The sequence below is a fragment of the Schistocerca serialis genome, chromosome 12 (genome assembly GCF_023864345.2).
Source record: "Schistocerca serialis cubense isolate TAMUIC-IGC-003099 chromosome 12, iqSchSeri2.2, whole genome shotgun sequence".
Taxonomy (NCBI): domain Eukaryota; kingdom Metazoa; phylum Arthropoda; class Insecta; order Orthoptera; family Acrididae; genus Schistocerca; species Schistocerca serialis.
The window spans coordinates 162076960-162095880 of record NC_064649.1 but is presented as its reverse complement, the minus strand read 5'-3'; the positions used below and the strand labels follow the sequence as shown (position 1 = coordinate 162095880).

The following is an 18921-nucleotide window of genomic DNA, read 5'->3' as shown; positions in this document are numbered from 1 at the left end:
TGCGTGGCTGACCAAGGCTGCCGGCCACAGATAACCTCGGTGTCGGCTGCACGTTCTGTGACGGCCACACTCACAGCTAACCGGATCCGCAGTTAGTTAGTTAGCTACGTATTCCACTGATCAATCTCACGGTAACCGTTCTGATGTGGAACGTGTCAAGCCCATAAGAATTGCATACATCAATGATTTTTTTTTTTACCTTAAAACTTTTATTACCTACCCTACTCCCTTAAATGACACAAAATGTGTATATTATAACTATACAGGGTGTTACAAAAAGGTACGGCCAAACTTTCAGGAAACATTCCTCACACACAAAGAAAGAAAATATGTTATGTGGACATGTGTCCGGAAACGCTTAATTTCCGTGTTAGAGCTCATTTTATTACTTCTCTTCAAATCACAGCAACAGAACGTACCAGCGTGACTTCACATTGTTACAGGAAATGTTCAAAATGTCCTCCGTTAGCGAGGATACATGCATCCACCCTCCGTCGCAGGGAATCCCTGATGCGCTGATGCAGCCCTGGAGAATGGCGTATTGTATCACAGCCGTCCACAATACGAGCACGAAGACTCTCTACATTTGGTACCGGGGTTGCGTAGACAAGAGCTTTCATATGCCCCCATAAATGAAAGTCAAGAGGGTTGAGGTTAGGAGAGCGTGGAGGCCGTGGATTTGGTCCGCCTCTACCAATCCATCGGTCACCGAATCTGTTGTTGAGAAGCGTACGAACACTTCGACTGAAATGTGCAGGAGCTCCATCGTGCATGACCCACATGTTGTGTCGTACTTATAAAGGCACATGTTCTAGCAGCACAGGTAGAGTATCCCGTATGAAACCGTGATAACGTGCTCCATTGAGCGTAGGTGGAAGAACATGGGGCCCAATCGAGACATCATCAACAATGCCTGCCCAAACGTTCACAGAAAATCTGTGTTGATGACGTGATTGCACAATTGCGTGTGGATTCTCGTCAGCCCACACATGTTGATTGTGAAAATTTACAATTTGATCACGTTGGAATAAAGCCTCATCCGTAAAGAGAACATTTGCACTGAAATGAGGATTGACACATTGTCGGATGAACCATTCGCAGAAGTGTACTCGTGGAGGCCAATCAGCTGTTGATAGTGCCTGCACACGCTGTACACGGTACGGAAATAACTGGTTCTCCCGTAGCACTCTCCATACAGTGACGTGGTCAACGTTACCTTGTACAGCAGCAACTTCTCTGACGCTGACATTAGGGTTATCGTCAACTGCACGAAGAATTGCCTCGTCCATTGCAGGTGTCCTCTTCGTTCTAGGTCTTCCCCAGTCGCGAGTCATAGGCTGGAATGTTCCGTGCTCCCTAAGACGCCGATCAATTGCTTCGAACGTCTTCCTCTCGGGACACCTTCGTTCTGGAAATCTGTCTCGATACAAACGTACCGCGCCACGGCTATTGCCCCGTGCTAATCCGTACATCAAATGGGCATCTGCCAGCTCCGCATTTGTAAACATTGCACTGACTGCAAAACCACGTTCGTGATGAACACTAACCTGTTGATGCTACGTACTGATGTGCTTGATGCTAGTACTGTAGAGCAATGAGTCGCATGTCAACACAAGCACCGAAGTCAACACTACCTTCCTTCAATTGGGCCAACTGGCGGTGAATCGAGGAAGTACAGTACATACTGACGAAACTAAAATGAGGTCGAACATGGAAAATAAGCGTTTCCGGACACATGTCCACATAACATCTTTTCTTTATTTGTGTGTGAGGAATGTTTCCTGAAAGTTTGGCCGTACCTTTTTGTAGCACCCTGTATATTCATTTATTCCTATTCAAGAATTCATCTATCGTATAGTAGGAGTTGTCAGGGAGATATGATTTCAATTTATTTTTAAAACTGTTACTGCTGTCTGTCAGACATTCCATTTCGTCTGGTAATTTATCGGGAAGTTTTACAGCAGTAAATTTTACCTCTTTCAGTCCCAAAGATAGGTTAAGTAGAGGACATTGTAAGTCTTCCTTTCTTATGGTATTAAAATTGTGAATGTCACTGTTGTTTTTAAACTGGTCCACATTGTTGGGAACAAATTTCATTACAGAGTAAATATACTGTGAGGCTATTGTAAGAATTGGTAACCTTTCAAAGAGATGCCTGCAAGATGTGCGACTATGAGCCCCACACATTGTTCTAACCACTTTCTTTCGAGACGTCAATACCTTTTGCCTAAGTGTTGACTTACCCCAAAATATTATTCCGTATGACATCAGAGAGTGAAAGAATGCAAAGTATGTTAACTTGTTAATTTCTATATCCCCAAAATTAGCAAATTATTCTGACTGCAAAAGATGCTGAACCTAGTTGCTTTAGGAGATCCGAAATATGAATTTTCTAATTGAGATTCTCATCTATATGGACACCCAAGAACTTAGTATGCTCTACCCTGGCTACTCACTTCTGTTGATGTGTTACATTTACTGACGGAACTGTTGTTGTCGCAGTAGAAAATTTAATGTACTGTGTTATTTCAAAGTTCAGAGCAAGCGCATTAGCAGAAAAACTTTTCCAAAGACATTATTTGTAGCTTTCTCTATTGGAGTTTCTCTTACTCGATTAATAATGATGCTTCTATCATCAGCAAACAGGCAAACAGTGTCAGTTTAGCTTCTTGTTTCAGATAAGAAGGGAGGCCATTCACATATATGAGCATGGTTTGAAAAGTTCTCGGCATGACTACAAGAGGTCGATGCTAGCGCAAGGAGTTGTTCACGTGATGTTCATTGGCCTGTTGCCTGTAAACACGCGCCACGTCAGCGCTCTTGGAAGAGAGCCGTGGCGGTGACGTGGCTCTGCTGTTGTTCCCGCGTAGCCATTTGCGAAGGTGGAAAAAAATCGAGATTGGAGCAGTGATTAAGTACTTCGTAAAGACAGGTATGAAAGCGAAGGACATTCATGCCGATTTCCAGAATACACTGGGGGAGCCTGCTCATTCATACTCAACTGTTGCCTTGTGGGCAAATGAATTAAAATTTGGTCGGGAGAGCTTAAATGATGATCCCCGCAGTGGTCGTCCAGTATGTGTCACTACTCAAAAAATCATTGCAAATGTGCACAAAATGGTGACGGAGGATCGCCGATTGAAAGTGCGTGAAATTGCTCACGCTTGCCAGAGATGATCTCAAACGGTATATCACATTTTAACTGAAGAATTAGAAATGGAAAAAATTATCTGCAGCATGGGTGACGCGACTCTTGACGCTGGGTCAAAAACGCACGAGAATGGTCATATCGAAACACTGTTTGCGCCGTTTTAGGAGAAACGAACAAGATTCTTTTGCGCCGGTTTGTGATCACAGATGAAACTTGGGTGCACTGTTACACCCCAGAGACAAAACGACGGTCAAAGCAGTGGGAATGTGCTGATCCTCCACCACCAAAGAAAGAAAAGACAGTTCTTCACTTAAAAGTTCCGGGCTGATAGGCCGTGGTCGAAGTATAAAACTGTCTCCTGTTTCGTCTCCGACTGCGGGAGACATCCTCGGAGGTAAAGCGGCGAACTGCGAAGAGAACTCGAGGAAGCGCTGATTATATAGGCAGTAGAGAGGGCGCCACTGTCGATCACGTGGCGCCGGCTATGACATTGTCTCTGATGCCAACATTCTCGATTGAGCATCAGCGTTGCACCGCAAGCGTGACGACCGATTACTTTCAATCGAGAATGTTGGCATCACCAGAGACAATCTCATAGCCGACGCCACCTGATCGACTGTGGCGCCCTCTCTACTGCCTATATAATCAGCGCTTCCTCGAGTTCTCTTCGTAGTTCGCCGCTTTACCTCCGAGGATGTCTCCCGCAGTCGGAGACGAAACGTCAGGAGACAGTTTTATACTTCGACCACGGCCTATCAGCCCGGAACTTTTAAGTGAAGACAATACCGACCGTGAAAGCTTACACTGTATGATCAAAAGACAGTTCCTTAGGCGGGAAAGGTCATAGCATCAGTGTTCTGGGACGCGAAGGGGATTCTGTTTGTAGATTATCTCCACACTGGGCAAACCATTACTGGAGAATACTATGCTAACCTCCTGGACAAATTGCAACAAAAGATACGCCAAAAAGGCCGGATATAACAAGGAAGAGTCGTCTTCCATCAAGACAATGCACACCCGCACACACGTGCCGTCCCCGTGGCAAATTACACGAACTAAGATATGAATTGTTGCCACACTCGCCTGATAGGGCTCCGTCAGACTTCGATCTCTTCCCAAAACAAAATTTTTCTCGATGGACGGAGATTCACTTCAAACGAAGAATTGATAACCGGAGTTGACAACTATTTTGTAAGCCTGGATGAAACTCATTTTCGAGATGGGATCGAGGCATTGGAACATCGTTGGGCCGAGTGCATTCATCTACAAGAAGAAACATTTAGATGACTAACTGAAACCCTCAGCTGCCGACAGGTGTTGTTGATATACCTCGATGTGGACAGCTGAAAATGTGTGTCCCGTCCGGGACTCGAAACGGGGATCTCCTGCTTACATGGCAGTCGCTCTATCCATTTTTTTTTTAATCTGCTTTTGTTCGTTGAATCTGCTCAGGGCGGACGTCGTAAGACATCCGTTTAAGTTCGTTGTCGATCGATTAACTGTTTTTTATTACAGAGGGCAGCTAACCCTCTGGCCGAACACGCTGAGCTACCTTGCCGGCGTCCATCTGAGCCACCGAGGACACAGATGAATAGCGCGACTGCAGGGACTTATCCCTTGCACGCTTCCCGTGAGACTCACATTCCCAACTGTCCACAATTCTACATATGTAATGAACCTTACAGACATTTGCCCATTCACTCATTACTCGCGCACGCTTTGGCGATTCCCGTAAGAGTTTGGGCAACCTGTGCGCATTCGCACAGACGAAAGTCAATGGCTGGGTAGCCTTTAACTATATATATGAAGACAGTAACTGTTCTCGAAAGAATAGACAATGTTGATGACCGTGCAGCTTTTCCCTGGAAAAAATTATGACTAACTGAAACCCTCAGTATATCAACAACGCCTGTCGACAGCTGAGGGTTTCAGTTAGTCATCATTTGTTCCAGGGAAAAGCTGCACAGTCATCAACATTGTCTATTCTTTCGAGAACAGTTACTGTCTTCATATAGAAGACATTTAAAAATATAAAAAAAGTTTTTGTCTATTCCGTTCCGAGAACTTTTCAAACCACCCTCGTATGGAGAACAGAACGGGACGCACTATCGAACCCTGTGTAACACGTCATGTAATTTCGCCCCAGTTAGATGAAGTGGGAAACTTCCTCAGATCACTTAGACCAAAGAAGGAAACGCTTTGCTTCCTGTTCTGTACGTATGCCCTGAACCACTCATATGCTGTTCCACTTATACCGTAGAATTATAACTTACACTAGATACACGGGGTAACTGTTGCTACGAATAAGTTATTGTTGGCAGTTATTTGTAATAGTTATAACTGATACCGCGACAGCTTAGCACATCCCTGCAACGCTCGCTACACGTCGGCTGCTGCCACGGTCGCACCAAATGTAGGCGTCGGATGGTGAGGTGGCGGGGAGGAAGGCGGGGAGGATAGAGGATTGGGGAGAGGGGGGACGAGGGCCCGGCTGGCATTTCCGGCTGCTCGGCGGGCGACCGCCTGTGCTTCTGCCGCACCGGCAGGACTCACCGGCTCGCGATACGCTAACCAAACAGTGAATCCCAACAGCCGACTGAAGGCCGATTCGCATCCGCCCAAGCGCTTCCATCATCAGTATTTAGAAAAATACCGCCTTAGGTCAGACATTCGTGTTCCAACACCGGTACTGAAATCTTTCAGTCTGTCTTGTTGTGGTCTTCAGTCCTGAGACTGGTTTGATGCAGCTCTCCATGCTACTCCATCCTGTGCAAGCTACTTCATCTCCCAGTACCTACTGCAACCTACATCCTTCTGAATCTGCTTAGTGTATTCATCTCTTGGTCTCCCTCTACCATTTTTACCCTCCACGCTGCCCTCCAGTACTAAATTTGTGATCCCTTGACGCCGCAGAACATGTCCTACGAACCGATCCCTTCTTCTAGTCAAGTTGTGTCACAAGCTTCTCTTCTCCCCAATCTTTTCAATACCTCATTAGTTATGTGATCTACCCATCTAATCTCCAGCATTCTTCTGTAGCACCACATTTCGAAACCTTCTATTCTCTTCTTGTCCAAACTATTTATCGTCCATGTTTCACTTCCATACATGGCTACACTCCATACAAATACTTTCAGAAACGACTTCCTGACGCTTAAATCTATACTCGATGTTAACAAATTTCTCTTCTTCAGAAACGCTTTCCTTGCCATTGCCAGTCTACATTTTATATCCTCTCTACTTCGACCATCATCAGTTATTTTGCTCCCCAAATAACAAAACTCCTTTACTACTTTAAGTGTCTCATTTCCTAATCTAATTCCCCTCAGTATCACCCGACTTAATTCGATTACATTCCATCATCCTCATCTTAGATCCTCCTTTCAAGACACTGTCCTTTCCGTTCAACAGTTCTTCCAGATCCTTTTCTGCTTCTGACAGAATTACAATGTCCTCGGCAAACCTCCAAGTTTTTATTTCTTCTCCCTGGACTTAAATTCCTGCTCCTTTACTGCTTGCTCAATATACAGATTGAATAACATCGAGTATAGGCTACAACCCCGTCTCACTCCCTTCTCAACCACTGCTTCCCTTTCGTGCCCCTCGACTCTTATAACTGCCATCTTGTATCTGTACAAATTGTAAATAGCCTTTCGCTCCCTGTATTTCATCCCATCCAGCTTTAGACTTTGAAAGAAAGTATTCTAGTCGACATTGTCAAAAGCTTTTCCTGGGTCTAAAAATGCGAGAGACGTAGGTTTGTTTTTCCTTAATCTTCTATGAGTAGTCACAGGATGAGTATTGCCCCGCGTGATCCTACATTTCTCCAGAATCCAAACTGATCTTCCCCGACGTCGGCTTCTACCAGTTTTCCGACAGTTGTGTAAAGGATTCGTGTTAGTATTTTGTAGCCGTGACTTATTAAATTTATAGTTCGGTAATTTTCACAAAAAAAAAGGTTGAAATGGCGCTGAGCACTATGGGACTTAACATCTGAGGTCATCAGTCTCCTAGACTTAGAAGTACTTAAACCTAACTAACCTAAGGACATCACACACATCCATGCCCGAGGCAGGATTCGAACCTGCCACTGTAGCAGCAGAGCGGTTCCGGACTAAAGCGCGTAGAACCGCTCGGCCACAACAACCGGCCGTAATTTTCAGACCTGTCAGCACCTGCTTTCTTTGGGATTTGACTTATTCTGTTCTTCTTGAAGTCTGAAAGTATTGCGCCTGTCTCATACGTCTTTCTCAGCAGATGGAAAAGTTTTGTCATGTCTGGCTCTCCCAAGGCTGTCAGTAGCTCTAACGCAATGTTGTCTACTCCCGGGGCCTTGTTTCGACTTACGTATTCAGTGCTTTGTCAAATTCTTCACGCAGTATCGTATCTCCCTTCTCATGTTCCTCTATGTCCCATTTCCACAACATTGCCCGCAAGTACATCTCCATCGTATAGCCGCGCTATACACTCCTTTCACTTTTCTGCTTTCCGTTCTGCTTCACCATATCCCACACGTTATCGACTGGTGACACGTTTGATGATCTGGCTGCCCGAGGCAAAAGCCTGACACCTGTTCGTGCTGCAACAAGGGGTCGTCCATTGTCTTGCTGAAAAATGGCTTCTGGAGCGTGGCGCAGAAAGTGTGTGGCTACGGGTCGCAGGACGCCATTCGCGCTGGTCACACAGGTCACAGTGCACTGCAGAGGCACCACCCGTGATTTGCGGCTGTACCCAACATCGTGCGACACGATAAGGGCCTGAGTGGCCGCTGTATGTTTGTGAGGTCGCTCTCTCTCTGTTCGCAGCGAAACAAATTGCGGTCGTCATTTTCAAACAAACAGAACCTGAAACTTCCTGGCAGATTAAAACTGTGTGCCGGGCCGAGACTCGAACTCGGGACCTTTGCCTTTCGCGGGCAAGTGCTCTACCAACTGAGCTACCCAAGCACGACTCACGCCCCGTCTTCACAGCTTTACTTCTGCCAGTACCTCGTCTCCTACCTTCCAAACTTTACAGAAGCTCTCCTGCGAACCTTGCAGAACTAGCACTCCTGAAAGAAAGGATATTGCGGAGACATGGCATGGTAGAGCACTTGCCCGCGAAAGGCAAAGCTCCCGTGTTCGAGTCTCGGTCCGGCCCACAGTTTTAATCTGCCAGGAAGTTTCATATCAGCGCACACTCCGCTGCAGAGTAAAAATCTCATTCTGGAAACATCCCCCAGGCTGTGGCTAATGCATGTCTACATCTACATCCATACTCCACAAGCCACCTGACGGTGTGTGGCGGAGCGTACCTGGAGTACCTCTATCGGTTCTGTTGTGACTTAGCAAGATAGCCAAGTCACAACGAGAGGAAGCCGAAAGGCACGCGTTAAGCTCACGCAGATTGGCGTGAGGTCTGGAACATTAAAAGGAAATGAGAACTTAGAAAATGGACGCAGTTGCTGTAATACTTAACTTTAATCCACATTTGTAGAAACATCGCTCTTGATGATACATGCTTCACAATATTAATTATCAATTGAATACGGCGCCTTGCTAGGTCGTAGCAAATGTAGCTGAAGGCTATGCTAACTATCGTCTCGGCAAATGAGAACGTATTTGTCAGTGAACCATTGCTATGAACGTCGGCTGTACAACTGGGGCGACTGCCAGTACGTCTCTCTAGAACTGCCGTGTGGCGGCGCTCGGTCTGCAATCACTGACAGTGGCGACACGCGGGTCCGGCGTATACTAATGGACCGCGGCCGATTTAAAGGCTACCACCTAGCAAGTGTGGTGTCTGGCGGTGACACCACCGGTTCTCCCTTCTATTCCAGTCTGGTATTGTTCGTAGAAAGAAGGATTGTCGGTATGCCTCTGTGTGGGCTCTAATCTCTCTGATTTTATCCTCACGGTCTCTTCGCGAGATATACGTAGGAGGGAGCAATATACTGCTTGACTCTTCGGTGAAGGTATGTTCTCGAAACTCCAACAAAAGCCCGTACCGAGCTACTGAGCGTCTCTCCTGCAGAGTCTTCCACTGGAGCTCATGTATCGTCTCCGTAACGCTTTCGCGATTACTAAATGATCCCGTAACGAAGCGCGCTGCTCTCCGTTGGATCTTCTCTATCTCTTCTATCAACCCTATCTGGTACGGACCCCACACTGCTGAGCAGTATTCAAGCAGTGGGCGAACAAGCGTACTGTAACCTGCTTCCTTTGTTTTCGGATTTCTTTTCCTTAGGATTCTTCCAATGAATCTCTGTCTGGCATCTGCTTTACCGACGATCAACTTTATATGATCATTCCATTTTAAATCACTCCTAATGCGTTCTCCCAGATAATTTATGGAATTAACTGCTTCCAGTTGCTGACCTGCTATATTGTAGCTAAGTGATAAGGGATCTTTCTTTCTATGTATTCGCAGCACATTACACTTGTCTACATTTAGCTTCAATAGCCATTCCCTGCACCATGCGTCAACTCTCTGCAGATCCTCCTGCATTTCAGTACAAATTTCCATCATTACAACCTCTCGATATACCACAGCATCATGTGCAAAAAGCCTCAGTGAACTTCCGATGTCATCCACAAGGTCATTTATGTATATTGTGAATAGCAACGGTCCTACGACAGTCCCTTGCGGCACACCCGAAATCACTCTTACTTCGGAAGACTTCACTCCATTGCGAATGACATGCTGCGTTCTGTTATCTAGGAACTCTTCAATCCAATCACACAATTGGTCTGATAGTCCATATGCTCTTACATTGTTCATTAAACGACTATGGGGAATTGTATCGAACGCCTTGCGGAAGTCAAGAAACACGGCATCTACCTGTGAACCCGTGTCTATGGCCCTCTGAGTCTCGTGGACGAATAGCGCGAGCTGGGTTTCACATGACCGTCTTTTTCGAAACCCATGCTGATTCCTACAGAGTAGATTTCTAGTCTCCAGAAAAGTCATTATACTCGAACATAATACGTGTTCCAAAATTCTACAACTGATCGACGTTAAAGATATAGGTCTATAGTTCTGCACATCTGTTCGACGTCCCTTCTTGAAAACGGGTATGACCTGTGCCCTTTTCGAATCCTTTGGAATCCGCAATATCCTTTCTTTCAGGAGTGCTAGTTTTGCAAGGTTCGCAGGAGAGCGTCTGTTAAGTTTGGAAGGTAGGAGACGAGATACTGGCAGAAGTAAAGCTGTGAGGACCGGGCGTGAGTCGTGCTTCGGTAGCTCAGATGGTAGAACACTTGACCGTGAAAGGCAGAGGTCCCTAGTTCGAGTCTCGGTCGGGCACACAGTTTTAATCTGCCAGGAAGTTTCACATCGGCGCACACTCATTCTGGAAACGGTACCTGGATTCGACAGAAAGCACTGTCTGAAGACATACCTGTCCCCAGTGACGTTCCATACGCCACTGCCGCCTAGCAGGTTTCTGCACGTTCGTGAACGGCAGGTACAGAAGTGAGCGACGCGCACACGTCCCGTGCCGTAGTAAACCACCGACAGTGGACGACGTGCTCCACTGTAGCGGCAGAGCCGAAGAGGAAGCAGCAGATGCCATTCGGATGAGCTGTCGGTCTTGTCTAGGCGTGGCCTGTCCCATCTGCTTACACCCGCTTTATTGCCGAAACACTTCGTCCCACAACACCAGCAATTTCCCGGATGGGTGCATCACATCATCTCGTGCCAATAGTGCGCCCTCTCTCAAACTCTCTGATCTGACTGTGCGGTTGGCGCCTACTTCTGCGAGGCACCCTGCACGCCTGCTCAGGTCGCACTGGTCCACTGCCTTCGGTTTACGGCGACAACGAGAGCCGCAGGAACACTTTACTGGTAGGTGGTGTTGCGCTGCGATATCAGTGTTGACCTTGAAGGGGTAAAATACAGGGAGCGCAAGGCTATTTACAATTTGTACAGAAACCAGATGGCAGTGATAAGAGTCGAGGGGCATGAAAGGGAAGCAGTGGTTGGGACGGGAGTGAGACAGGGTTGTAGCCTCTCCCCGATGTTATTAAATCTGTATATTGAGCAAGCAATAAAGGAAACAAAAGTTCGGAGTAGGTATTAAAATCCATGGAGAAGAAATAAAAAGTTTGAGGTTCGCTGATGACATTGTAATACTGTCAGAGACGGCAAAGGACTTGGAAGAGCAGCTGAACGGAATGGACAGTGTCTTGAAAGGAGGATATAAGATGGACATCAACAAAAGCAAAACGATGAGAATGGAATGTAGTCGAATTAAGTCGGGTGATGCTGAGGGAATTAGGTTAGGAAATAAAAAACGTCAAGTAGTAAATGAGTTTTGCAATTTGGGGAGCAAAATAAGTTCAAATGGTGCAAATGGCTCTGAGCACTATGGGACTCAACTGCTGAGGTCATTAGTCCCCTAGAACTTAGAACTTGTTAAATCTAACTAACCTAAGGACATCACACACATCCATGCCCGAGGCAGGATTCGAACCTGCGACCGTAGCGGTCTCGCGGTTCCGGACTGCAGCGCCAGAACCGCGCGGCCACTTCGGCCGGCCGCAAAATAAGTGATGATGGTCGAACTGGAGAGGATATAAACTGTAGACTGGCAATGGCAAGGAAGGCGTTTCTGAAGAAGAGAAATTTGTTAACATCGAGTATAGATTTAAGTGTCAGGAAGTCGTCTCTGAAAGTATTTGTATGGAGTGTAGCCATGTGTGGAAGTGAAACATGGACGATAAATAGTTTGGACAAGAAGAGAATAGAAGCTTTCGAAATGTGGTGCTACAGAAGAATGCTGAAGATTAGATGGGTAGATCACATAACTAATGAGGAGGTATTGAATAGGTTTGGGGAGGAGTTTGTGGCACAACTTGACTAGACGAAGGGATCGGTTGGTAGGACATGTTCTGAGGCATCAAGGGATCACAAATTTAGCATTGGAGGGCAGCGTGGAGGGTAAAAATCGTAGAGGGAGACCAAGAGATGAATACACTAAGAAGATTCAGGAGGATGTAGTTTGCAGTAGGTACTGGGAGATGAAGAAACTTGCACAGGATAGAGTAGCATGGAGAGCTGCATAAAACCAGTCTCAGGACTGGAAGACCACAACAACAACAACAACTGGAATCCGCGGGCCGACACGGTTCAAATGCTAAACATTTCTGCAGAACACACTAGTGTGCATGTCCTATCTCTAGTCGTTCAACGTGTTCGTTTTTTTTTCTGAACATGACTGTGGTGTCACCGCCAGACACCAGGTGGTAGCTTTTAAATCGGCCACGGTCCGGTAGTATACGTCGAACCCGCGTGTCGCCACTGTCAGTGATTGCAGACCGAGCGCCGCCACACGGCAGGTCTAGAGACTTCCTAGCACTCGCCCCAGTTGTACAGCCGACTTTGCTAGCGATGGATCACTGACAAAATACGCTCTCCTTTGCCGAGACAATAGTTAGCATAGCCTTCAGCTACGTCATTTGCTACGACCTAGCAAAGCGCCATTATCATTTGCTATTTATGTTGTGATGCATGTACCGTCAGACCGATGTTCACCAATTATGGATTAAAGTTAAGAATTCGAGAAGCTACGTACCTTTTTTGCTAGTATAATTACTTTACCTGTTGCAGACCTCACGCCATCCTGTGTGAGCTTAAACGCGTGCCCTTCGGCCTCCCGTCCTCGTGGATTGGCTGTCTTGCCAGTCCACAAAAATGACTGTGCTTGTACACTAAGTAAGCCAGGTTAGAGTGTGTGGAGGAGGGTTCTTCGGGTACCAGTCTCACTTGCCTCTTCTCGTGTTCCAGTTCCGCGCTGTGCTCGGGAAGAAGGGTTGCTGGTAATCCTCCGTGTGGGTTCGAATGTCTCCCATTTCACCTCGGCGGTCTTTCCGGGAGACATACGTAGTAGACCGCAATGTGTGGGTCGATTCTTCTATAGGTGTACGTACACTCTGGAGAGTTTAACAGTAGACCACAGTAGGTCTGTCTAGCGCAGGGGTCTGCAAACTACGGCCCGCGAGGACTGGCAAACCGGCCCGTGTTAGCTGGCCGGACATCCCCGGTATCCGAGGTGGTACCTACCTATACTGCCAGCAGTTGAGTTTCGAGGCCTATCGTGACCAATACACTGCGATATTGTCGGAGCTCTATCTTTACAAAGCAAAAGGTCATGGTTAAACTAGTAGCTATCCACAATAAACAGACAGACCAATCTCCATGCGATAGTGAAAAAAAAAGCGGTTACAGACTAGTTTCGCGAAAACATTTTAAGTAAAAATTCTTTGTATTTTATTCTACTCACAAGTCTAGCCTTAATACTCAATCATTATGGAAGATGCTTCTTAAGCGAGGTTTTACTTTCTTTACGTATTTCGATTTTCAGATTTTCATTGTCTCTTCGAATTCAAACTTTGAATTGTCCCACGCCCCCACACCTACTAGTACAGCGCATAAAACGCTAAAAAAACTCGTGAGACACTCGCAACATAGACACAATCACGCAACAGAGCTATCAAATATATGCTCTGGCTCTGCTACTCGCTACAAGACTACATGACTAAACTTATTGTTGCGCTGCTTGAAATAACAACGCGTTGGCATACTCCACCTCTGTTAAGTCTTGTAGTAATAGTGTTGCTAATAATGATTTTGAGATTTCGTTAATTTTGGAGGACGCTTTCGTGAAGAATGTGCAGTGACCTACTTTTTTGTCGCTGAAATTCGCCAGAATAAAATATGCCAGAAATTCAGTCAGGTACGTCCACCAATCAAAATTATGTAATTAAATAAAAATCGTAGTTCGTTTCAGTGCTAGCTATTCCCACAACCTTACATTTTTACGATTTCGTCCTTTCCTTCGCCTTACATTACGGTGATCATGGAGTGTAATCCCACTAGGCCCTTATGACTTCGTGGAGGAATCAATGTGGTCCGCAGACTAGAACGTCTGGAGGCCCCTGGCCTAGCAGGCTCTGTCGCTTACGTTACCCAACCATCTCCGTGGCGCTTTCGCGCTTTCTAAATGAAACTGTAACGAAAAGCGCCGTTTTTTCCGGACCTTCCCTGTTCCCTCTATCAGTCCTATCCGATAAGGCTCACAGACTGACGAGAATGGGTCGGTGGAACACGGATTTCGTAAGTTACCTTCTCTGTGAGTGGACTGCATATCCTAATACAGGGTGAAAAGTATTTAAACCCACAAACTCTCGGAGGTTGTAGGGGACATTAAAACAAATATTTTTCCCTGATGTCATTTTTTCCTATGAGGATTATTTAAACCGGTAGAGGAAGATTTCTCTGGCGGCCAATTAATTAAACCAACAAACACTTTTACATTTTTCTTATGACCAAGCGACAACACATTAACACAACCCAATTTCAATTACAGTAGATTTTCAAAAATGCCTCCATTGACACGTAAACAAAGGTTACGCCGTAGGATCATGTTCTGTCTGACACGGGCAAAACCCCAGGAGTATCCTTAATCGTTCCTGCTGCTGCTACTATCCGGGCAACCAGATCCTCTTCTGATGCAACAGGAGTTGCGTAAACAAGGTTGCACTTCTCTTCCCTCACAAAAAAGTCCAGAGGGGACATATCTGGGGATCGAGCAGGCCACGGTACAGGACCACCTCTGCCAATCCACGTCTCTGGGAACCGTCGGTCCAGGAATCGGCGCACACGACGACTGAAATGTGCCGGCGCCCCGTCATGTTGGAACCACGTGCGTTGTCTTGTAGGGAGCGAGACGTTTTCCAGCAATTCTCGCAATGCTCTGGCGAGAAAATTGTGATAGTGCCTGCCATTTAATGGCCTAGGTAGCAGACACGGCCCAAATAAACAGTCCCCAACAGCACCGACCCACACATTAACGAAGAACCGCACTTGATGAGCGCTAGTAACTGTGGCATGTGGGTTATCCTCACTCCAGACATGCGAATTGTGCATGGTGAAGACTCCATCACGCCCGAACGTTGCTTCATCGGTAAACAACACAGAGGATGGAAATGTAGGATGCATTTCACACTGTTCCAGGAACCACTGCGAAAACTGTGCTCTGGGTGGATAATCAAGTGGCTCCAGGTTGTGGACACGCTGTAAGTGAAATAGACGTGACAGTTGCTCTCGAAGGACTGTTCTTACATTCGTCTGATTAGTCCCCATGTTACGTGCAGTTGCACGAATGCTGATTGAAGGATCCCGCTCCACATGCTGCAAGACAGCTTCCTCAAATTGCAGCGTTCTTACCGTGCGACGGCGTCCCTGTCCAGGTAATCTGCTAAATGACCCGGTCTCACGCAAACCTTGGTACACAGCAGCAAAGGTCGTATGGTGCGGGATACGGCGATTAGGATATTGTTGTTGATAAACCGGCTGTGCAGCTCGTCCGTCGTGGTGCGCTACGTAGTACGCACCAGCCATATCAGTGTACTCACTCCAGGTGTATCGCTCCATTAGTAAACAGAGACAATGCACTGGTGGACAGCAGTTGCCTAAAACTGAAGAGCGTAATACGGCCTCCACCGGTTTAAATACTCGTCATAGGAAAAAATGACACTAGGAAAAAATATTTGTTTTGATGTCCCCTACAACCTCCCAGAGTTTGTCGGTTTAAATACTTTTCCCCTGTATAAATTTATACCAGTTGACATCCCACTGCCCTCCATTTCAGTTACGGATGTACGAAGACTACACCTCCTAAGGACTCTTCCATTGGACCTCACTCTGGCATTCGCCTTTACCTGCGATTAGTCTTCTGTGATCGTTACGAGCGCGTACTCCCACGTATTGCAGCGATCGTTGTGCGGTATTCCGCTCGTGTACTCGCAGTACGTCACATTTGTGAAACCCCGCGCTGTACACGAAACGTCGATGCCCTGCCGCTGCTCCTGCACTCGGCTACCATTTTATGTTGTTGTTGTTGTTGTCTTCAGTCCTGAGACTGGTTTGATGCAGCTCTCCATGATACTCTATCCTGTGCAAGCTTCTTCATCTCCCAGTACCTACTGCAGCCTACATCCATCTGAATCTGCTTAGTGTATTCATCTCTTGGTCTCCCTCTACAATTTTTACCCTCCACGCTGCCCTCCAGTACTAAATTGGAGATCCCTCGATGCCTCAGAACATGTCCTACCAAACGGTCCCTTCTTCTAGTCAAGTTGTGCCACAAACTCCTCTTCTCCCCTTCTTCTTCTTCATGTGCCGTCTCCTCTAAGAAGGTTGGCTGTCATCATGGCAATTTCTGATCTTGATTTGGCTGATCTAGGAGTTCTGACGTTGAACAGTTGTACCAATTTTTTAAATTGTCAATCCAGGATGTCCGTCTTCTACCCCTCGTTCTCTTCCCACAAATTTTCCCTTCTAGTATTATTTGCAATATTTTGTAATTTACTCCCCTAATAACATGGCCTAAATATTGTAGCTTCCTTACTTTAATAGTTTTAATTACTTCTTTTTCCTTTCCCATTCTTCTTAGGACATCTTGATTAGTAATCCTCGACACCCAACTAATTCTAAGTATTCTTCTATATGCCCACATTTCAAAAGCTTCTAAACTGTTCATGTCCTTCTTTTTCAATGTCCACGCTTCCATTCCGTATAATAATTTTGAGAATACATAGCATCTTAGCAACCTCATTTTTGTGTTTAAACAAATGTCTCTCGAACAGAATGCATTTTTCATCTTATTAAAGATACTTCTGGCCTGTCCTATTCTCGATTTAATTTCTTCTGAGCTTTCAATCTCCTCATTTACAATTGTTCCGAGATATTTAAATTTACGTACTTGATCGACTCTTTCCCTATTGATTGTAAGATTTTCTTGTTGGTGTGTTTTAGATATCACCATGAACTTAGTCTTGCTTACGTTAAGAGTCAAGCCAAATTCTTCACTTTTTTCTGCGACTTTGTCAAGAAGTAATTGTAGATCTTTGAGGTTTCCAGCTAGTAGTGCAGTGTCATCAGCAAACCTAACATTGTTAATGTTTAGCCCATTCACTTTAATGCCAGCTATTTCATCTGATAGAGCTGCCTGGATTATGTCTTCTGAATACATATTAAACAATAAGGGTGAGAGAACGCAACCTTGTCTCACACCCCTCTTTATTTCTATATCATTCGATAACTCATTTTCTACCTTCACGGTTGCGGTTTGATTGTAGTAGAGGTTATATATAATGCGGATGTCTTTCTTATCAAGTGTTTTCTTTTCTAACAATTCTATGAGATGATCATGACGAACTTTGTCAAATGCTTTATTACAATCCAGGAAGCACACATATAGTGGCTGGTTAACCTCCATACATCGTTGCGCTAATATGTTAAAAGCAAACAATGCTTCTCTTGTACCGAGGGAACTTCTAAAACCGAATTGTGTTTCACTTATACCTTCTTCTACTTTTTTGTATATTCGTTGGTGTATAACTTTTAGAAATATCTTTAAGGTGTGACTCATTAAGCTTATTGTACGGTGATCATTACAAGTTTTGGCATTAGACTTTTTGGGTAATGTAACAAAGGTAGATGTCAACCAATCCCTAGGAATAATTCCCGAATTATAAATATCATTAAACAATTGTACAAATATATCTATATGGTCTATGAGTTTCAGGATGTCATTTGGTATCTTATCCGGTCCAGGGGCTTTTCCTGTCTTTGATTTGTTGATAACATGTAATATTTCTTCTTTCGATATGCTTGGTCCTCGTTCTCCGATCATGTTATCATAAAATTTTTGATCTTTTCTTGTATCTTCAAATAGTTCTTTGACATATTCTGTCCACCTGTCCAGTTTACCTTTAACATCAGGAATTATTTTGTCATTTTTATCTAACAATAAACTTGTACTTTTCTTTTTATTAAGTCCAGCTAAATCTTTAACTTTTTTGTGTAAGTTGAAACTATCATGTCTTGTTTCATAACTCTCAATTTCAGAGCATTGTTCCTTGTACCATTCTTCTTTTGCTCGCCGTGTTTCTTCTCCCCAATCCTATTCAATACCTCCTCATTAGTTATGTGATCTACCCATCTAATCTTCAGCATTCTTCTGTAGCTCCACATTTCCAAAGCTTCTATTCTCTTCTTGTCTAAACTATTTATCGTCCACGTTTCACTTCCATACACTCCATAAAAATACTTTCACAAACGACTTCTTGACACTTACATCTATATTCGATATTAACAAATTTTTCTTCTTCAGAAACGCTTTGCTTGCCATTGACAGTCTACATTTTATATCCTCTCTCCTTCAACCATCATCAGTTATTTTGCTCCCCAAATAGCAAAAATTCCGTTACTACTTTGTCTCATTTCCTAATCTGATTCCCTCAGCATCACCCGATTTAATTCGACTACATTCCATTATCCTCGCTTTGTTTTTGTTGATGTTCATCTTATATCCTCCTTTCAAGACACTGTCCATTCCGTTCAGCTACTCCTTCAGGTCCTTTACTCTTTGTTAGTCTTCCGTATATTTTCATTGAACCAGTTTTAAATGTTGATTCAAATATGTAAAGTTCAAAAGATAATAATAAAAGTTTTTGTTTTTTAGAAAGAAATGGTCAACATGAACCACATGCGGGGGAGAAAACATGCGACAAACGAAACGCTTCTGGAAGCAGCGAATCGGTATTGGATTTTTCGTGGCACGCTCTGCACTCGGCGGTGAACAGACACACAGACACGACTGAGAAGGCGTCCCCCCCCCCCCCCCCCCCGCCCCAACCCTCCCACGGCCTGCAGCTGTGTTGCCAGACAGACAATGGCCGCCTTCCTTCCGCATTAGCATCCCCTGGGACGGCGCCAGCACCGCA

The 18921-nt window shown here is 45.2% G+C and overlaps 1 protein-coding gene and 1 non-coding gene across 2 annotated transcripts in view; one reads left to right on the top strand and one right to left on the bottom strand.

The window, feature by feature from the left end:
• LOC126428018 (tyrosine-protein kinase Fer) overlaps positions 1-18921 on the top strand; it is a 638139-nt gene that overhangs the window by 366946 nt on the left and 252272 nt on the right. The gene's annotated exons all lie outside the window — the stretch shown is intronic.
• On the bottom strand, positions 8024-8098 carry Trnas-cga (transfer RNA serine (anticodon CGA)). Its single transcript has one exon. It is a non-coding gene; the product is annotated as a tRNA-Ser (tRNA).